This window comes from Physeter macrocephalus, chromosome 6 (genome assembly GCF_002837175.3).
Source record: "Physeter macrocephalus isolate SW-GA chromosome 6, ASM283717v5, whole genome shotgun sequence".
Taxonomy (NCBI): Eukaryota; Metazoa; Chordata; class Mammalia; order Artiodactyla; family Physeteridae; genus Physeter; species Physeter macrocephalus.
In genome coordinates, this window is record NC_041219.1 from 83,284,640 (window position 1) to 83,291,697 (window position 7,058).

Sequence of the window (7,058 nt, forward strand, 5' to 3'; positions counted from 1 at the left end):
TCAGGAAAGAACTGGGGCAGAGAAAAAGGTGCTCTCCCACATCTTCTTACGTGCTTAGGCCCTTAAAAATGTAGTTTGGGAAAGAAACTGACCATGGGCATAGCATTGGTTTTCATAATGTATAGCACTATGGATGGACGTGTGTGTCCAAAGGAATCCAAACTTGGGTGAAAAGCAATTGACCCTTAAGACATGCGTGTCCCCTTTAATAGCCTGCCTCTAACACCCCCATTACCACCACTCCAGGGACTCCTTGAGGTCACACTGAGAAGACAGCTCTTTAAATCAATCCTTTTCTCAGATCTCTTTGCTTTTCATAAGTCATTGGTAAAGACTGCCCTCATCAAATGTTCTGGGTTTTTTTTTTTTTCTGTCTCAGGATAACTTTACAAAACTCAGGATATTTGTATCTTCTGTTCTGATTCAAATGCTCTTATCTTGGGTCTTGGCATGGCAGACTTCTATGCCATGTCCTCAAAGAAGTCTTCCCTAAACATTCTGGATAAAATAACCACCACTACCCGCTGACCTAGATATTTCTCTTTGATTCCTATGATCCTTTTTTATTTTATTCTTAACATGAGTTCATATTAGTTTACATGTTTATTGTCTGAATATAGCAACACATTTAGTCCCATGAAGGCAGAAAAATTCTGTATATTTCTATAACCAAGGGCCTAGGACAGAACGTAGTATGTTTTGGGCTAGTACTGTCCAATAACATTTTCTGCAATGATGAAATGTTCTATATTTACACAGTTTAGTAGGACAGCCACCTGACATATGTGCCTACTGAGCCCTTAAAATGTGGTTAGTGAGACTGAGGAGCTGAATTTCAATTGTATTCCGTTTTGATTAATTTAAATTTACTCATATACACTTAGCAGCTACAGTATCAGACAGTGTAGTACTGGCTTTCAAAACAATTTGCTTAATGGATTAGCTAATAATTAGCAAAAATACTGTGCATATATTTCCTATACATCTTTACCTCTGTTATCAGTATTCTTTCATAACTGTATTTGTTTATCTCTATATATTTTGTCAATCTTTAACTTGCCTTCAGAAGAAATAAGGATTTCCTAAGAAGTTGACTCCCCCAAATCAGTTTTTCCCTTTCACTTCTGCCCACCCTCCATATTTATGGAATTTATTCAATGAAGCAAATTTCTAAAAATTAGTGGTGCTACCTCCATAATTTTTATCCTGGAGAATAAAAACAGGGCAAAAACTTTAATTATCTTTTTTGCATCAAGTGGTACCATACGGAGGAACATTAAGGACTGACTGTGGCAAAAGATCAATGTTTCAGAATAAAAAAAGAAAGAGAATTAGTATATAAGAAGTCTGTATTCTTTATTTTTCATGATTTCATTAAAATTTTAGTTCTATAATCTACGATCCTGATCTTTCATATATGTTTGCTTTTAAAACAAGGCTTTTCACAGGTAGTCTCACTGTCAGGTGAGTATTTGTAAAAGCTTTACAGATTTGTTTCCTAGAGTAAGCCAGTTTTCATGACTGCCAAATGGTAAGGTTATAACTTGAGGCTGCATTTAGAAAGGACAGAGATTAATTCTATACCAGAGGAGAAGAGACTGAAAAATCCTGTCTCGAGAGAGGTAGAGGCTACATGTAATACATATATCCTAACTTGCTTTCTCTGTGTTGAAGTCCAAGAATGGAATGGCATGTTAGGATGAGGAACCATTGCCCTTATCCCTCTGCGGAACTCCCAAAAGAGCTCAACTTGTAAAGTATCTCTTTGCCAAAAGCTGCAGTTCAGCAAAGGTGAGCAAAAAGAGGGGCTTTAGATCCTGTGACATAAAGAATTGTGTTGAAAAAAGCTTTAGGTTGATTTATGTTTCAAGAAATCTGAACGCTTGCCTCACTGCTTTTTAAGAGACCAATTAATTTATTGAGTGTGTCAACAAGAAGTTATATTAGTAACATTTTACTAAAATATACTGTGAAAAGTACACGGCTTTCGTTCTTGGTCAGATAGAGATGGATGTGAAAGATTTTCATTGCCTGGTAATAAGAAGAAATATAAGTCAAAATCAAAATCATACTGTTCTATGGGGATAGTGAAAAGTGATAAATGCGAAGAAACCCTGATAAACCAAATTCTCAAAGAGAAGCAAGCTCTCATAGAAGAGCAAATTGCCTGTGAGCAACTTCTGTGCATGACGGTGGATGCCCGATCTGTGAGAGCTGGAATTGACATGTATAGAGACATTTCAGGAACAAGAAAAATCATTCAGGCCTTTAGATTATAAAGTGGGATAATGAAATAAATTGAAATCTAGAAAAGCCCTAAATACATAAATAAATTGCTCAAAAATTGCTAGCAGCCATAATTAACTAGGACCACACTTGCCTTCCCACCATAAACAACTAGAAACTGAAAAAAAAATGCAAATATTATTTTCAGACACTGAACAGTTGAAAGTGATCCATAAAGAAGATAAATAAATGAAATAAGCCCTGCAATTGACAGTTTCCTGCCTGGTGGAACTTTTCAGGTGGTGGTGCAGGGATGAAGACCCCTACAGATCATAAAAGTCCTGCTTAATTGAGAAGACAAAGCTTGGAGATGAGGGAGCTACAGGCAGCCAGGATTTGTGGGGCTGAGTACCAGAAAGGAGATAGCAGTGAAAAAAGTTTCATAAATCTGCATAGAAGTTTCCTAGAGTTTGTTGCTAAATAATAAGCCAAATGTGTGCAGTGAAAAATGTGGCAAGGAATTGTAAGAAGAATAATCCTCAAAGCTAACACAGGTCTGAGAATGTTTGAATTGTGGCCATCAAAAGTCAAGAAACCTTGTTAAATAACCAGGACATTCAGTACACACTCTAGAAGGATAATGCCTTCAGAGGAGAGCTAAGCTAGATGTAGAAAAAATGCTATCCTATAACTGTCCTAACAATGCTTAGCAATAAGCTTTGAAGAACACCAAGCTAATCTCCAAATAATTTAACTGCTTTACAGAAAAAAACTACAACAGTCTTAAGAGGAAGACACCAAAATTCATCCCTCAGAAATATCCAGCATCCAACCCCAAATTAATAGAAACGTGCAAAGCAGAAAAACTGACACATTTACCATGAGAAAAATCAGTGTATAGAAACAGATACAGAAGTGACAGTTGATGAGGTTAATACAAAGACCTTAACATGTGTTGTAACTATGCTCAAAGATGTAAAGTAAAACATGAAAATAATGAGAGAAGAAATGGAAGATACACATTTCTAAAGATGAAAAGCACATATCTGTATTTAAATATTGATTGAATAGAATAAACATCTGGTTATGTAATGCAGGGGGAAAATCAGTGAGCATTATGTTATTGTAAAAGATATTATAAAAAATAGAGCATAGTTCTGTATATTCTGAAGAAATATACATAACCTAAGGAACATATGGAAAAAGCCAAACTGTTTAATATCATTGTAACTGGATTACCAAAAAGGGAAGAATCAGAAAAACAATTTGAAATAATAATTTCTAAATTTCATGAAAATTAAACCCACACATCCAGGAAGATTAATAAACCAAAATCAGTATAAATTCAAGGAAAACCACACAGGGCATCCTGTAATTAAATTACTAGAAACCACTGAAGAGAAAAATTTTAAAACAGTCAGAGGAAAAACATATGTATAGGTGAGCAAAGAAAAGAAGAATCATAGACTTCTCGTAAGAAATTATACAAGATAGAAGACAAAGGAGCAACATTTTAAAAGATAAAATCAATCTTTATACCTCAGAATTCTTAACTCAGAAAAAATATTAAGCTAAAATATTTAACCAGTCGTTAAAGGCTAGATATGGGTAAGCATGAGAATTTGCAGCCACTTGAAGGCTTCTCTCAATGGAGTTCATCATATTCTCATGAAAAAGATGGAAGGCAGAGTGGTAGAATGGGGAAAGCCACCCTTAAGTGTAGGCCCAAGGAGGGTAGTAGTAAAGGCACAAAGTTCCACTGTACAATACTCTTAAGAGAAGCAAATTCTGTTACCCACAGGGATACACTGAAAAACCATTTCAGCTGGGGAAAATTAAAAGAAAAAATTTCTTTACTATTGGACTTCAAATAGAAACCATCCTAGGCTTTGACCATTAAAAGTGTGCTGTAAGAGGCAGTATCACTGAACAAGTCCCATCCCCAATACCCAGAGATGCAAAGCTTGCTTAAAATAGGATAATTATGACAACAGAGAATACATACAACTTCCTACCAGACTAACATACATTAAGTAATAAGTAATAGTGGTTTACCACTGGGGAATGGACAACAGTGTGAAGAAAATCCTTCTTTGAGGCACAGGCTTAGAGGAAACACCTAAAGCTGAGGGTGGAACAGGAACATTGAGAAAAACACTCAGTCTAGCCCAACATTAAGTATAAGGAAATGTTAGAGGACTCTGAAGCTTGTAGTACACTGTGGATAATGATATCAATAACAAACTTCAAACAAAAGTAAACAATAAAACCCAAGCCCAGCTAAACTCCTAAATAGATTAACTCAACCCAGCATACTTACGGCATAGCAGAAAGGGAAGCATGCCAATTTCTGGCAAAAATATTTACCTCAGTTTCGTATTTTCTAAAAATTATAAAACACATAAAAACAAGAAAGAGACAAGTTACTATCAAGGGACAAAAAAGAAACACTATTAAGGGTCAAAATAATTAACAGAATCAAGTTCAGACAGGGAATTTAAAATGACTATAATGAATAAGTTAAAAGTTCTAGTGGAAAAGGTGAACAACATGCTTGAACAGATGGGAGATTTTAGCAGAGATATAAATGAAATGAAAATGCTAGAAAAAATATAGTGACATAGTTGAAGAAAGCCTTTGGTAGGCTTAGCAGTATATATGGCATAGCTAAGAAATGGATCAGTGGACTTCACATGATCAATAAGAATTATCCACACTATAACATAAAAGAATACATTAGCAGAAAAAATAGAATTGGGATATTATAAAACAATATAACATGTGTAATTGGAATTCCAGAAGCTAATTGAAAGAGAATGGAGAAGTAATATTTGAAGAGATAATGGCTGAGAATTTTCCAAAAATAATAAAATTCACATATCCAAAAAGCTCAGAGAGACCTAAGAAGGATAAATACTAAAAATAGAACAAAACAATCAAGAAACCCCCACATAAACATATTACACTCAAACTGCTGACAATCAGAGGTAAAGAGTAAATCTTGAAGGCAGCCAGAAAAAAAGACAATTTGCGTCCAAAAGGACAAATATAAGATATACAGAAGACTTATCATAAATGTAAGCCAAAAGACAATGTACTAGCATCTTTAAAGTGTTGAAAGAAAAACAGTCAACCAAGAATTCTCTACTTGGCAAGTATATCCTCTAAGAAAAAGGAACATTAAAGACTTTTTAGGAAGAACAAAACCTTCTTACCCCATTCTCAACTCTTGACAAAATCATTTGATAAATGATTTATGGTGTGATATCTGGCAAAGTCAACAAATTTTACGTCAGTTGGTAGACTTTCAGCTAGTAGAGCCTTTTGGACACAACATTGATAGAAACAGTAAGCCTGAAACTATGGACCTTCTCTCTTTACCAGAGCCACAGAACCTGGTAATTTCTAACCATCACCTTGACAGAAGTTATTTCATCTGTGAACAGAATACTGAATTCCAGGACAAGAATACTTAAACATGATCCAATGTGAAATAATATATAGATATCCATAAATGAAGTATTTTTCCCAAGTGCTATTAATGATGGACCATTTTAAATGATGAAATATGGAAGTAATAATAACTGTATATAAATAACAGTTTGCTACCCTATGGTTCTTTGGGTCTTTTAGAGAAAAAAAAAATAACCCTCACACCATAAATATAGCATAATTTTGCACCACAAAATACTTTTCAAAGAAATATAAATTGCAAAACTTTTTTTCTCCTTTTGAAGGAATGAGAACTAGGTGAATTTCCCAAAGCCTATCTATGTGCATCTCAAATAGGGAGTTGAGAATTTGCAGTTTCAACTAAAGCTAGCCACATATTTCTAGCAGCTACTTAGGAGCAACTGAAGATCCAGGGAAACAGAAAAACTTAAAATTGCATTATATGCAGAAAGGAATTTCATGGTTGAAAAGTCAAGGGCAGAGACTTTCTAAGGTTTTGACAAAGGTTAAACCAAGGTTAGAAGACTTATACAATTATGGGTAAAAAAGAGAAGCAGCTTTTAGATGGTCAGACCAAAATTTTCTGCCGAGTGAATCAACCTTTTCCAGACCATCAGCATATGGTCAAAACCACTTACAAATCTATGTTTACTTTTACTCTATCCTGATATGCTTCACTGAAGAGAGACTGGATTTGAGCTAGTAATTATCCTGTAATTATTCAAGAACAATAATTATGAGTGTTTACTGATCAAAAGGAGATTCACCCCATTCCTCTTTCAAAGGTGAGATTTTTGTTTTATTTTAGGTTCAATTTGTTGAACAAAATAGCTAAACACAGGTTAGACAGTGAGATTACTTACTCTCAGTGGTTTCATTAATAAGCAGTTATTTCTAATCCATTTTAGTTTAAAATATATATATATATCAGCTTCTGACAGCTTTTGGAATTTATAGTACATATAGTAAAATATTTGCATATTAATGGGTAGATGTGGGAAGGATAAAGGTTTTAGTTGGGGCTATTTTAGATTAGTTAAGTCAGAGAACATTTCTCTCAGAAGGTGACATTTAAGTAGAAACAAGTATAAAATAAAGAATGAGCCACAAAAAGAGTTGGGAAAAGATATTTCCTGACAGAGGAAAAAGCAAGTTAAAAGGTCTGAATGGGAGAGGGATGGATTGGGAGTTTGCGATTAGCATATGCAAACTATTATATATAGAAAGGATAAACAGCAAGGTCCTACTGTAGAGCACAGGGAACTGTATTCAATATCCTGTGATAAACCATAATGGAAAAGAATATAAAAAAGAATGTGTATACATATGTATAACTGAACCACTTTACTGTACAGCAGAAATTAACACAACATTGTAAA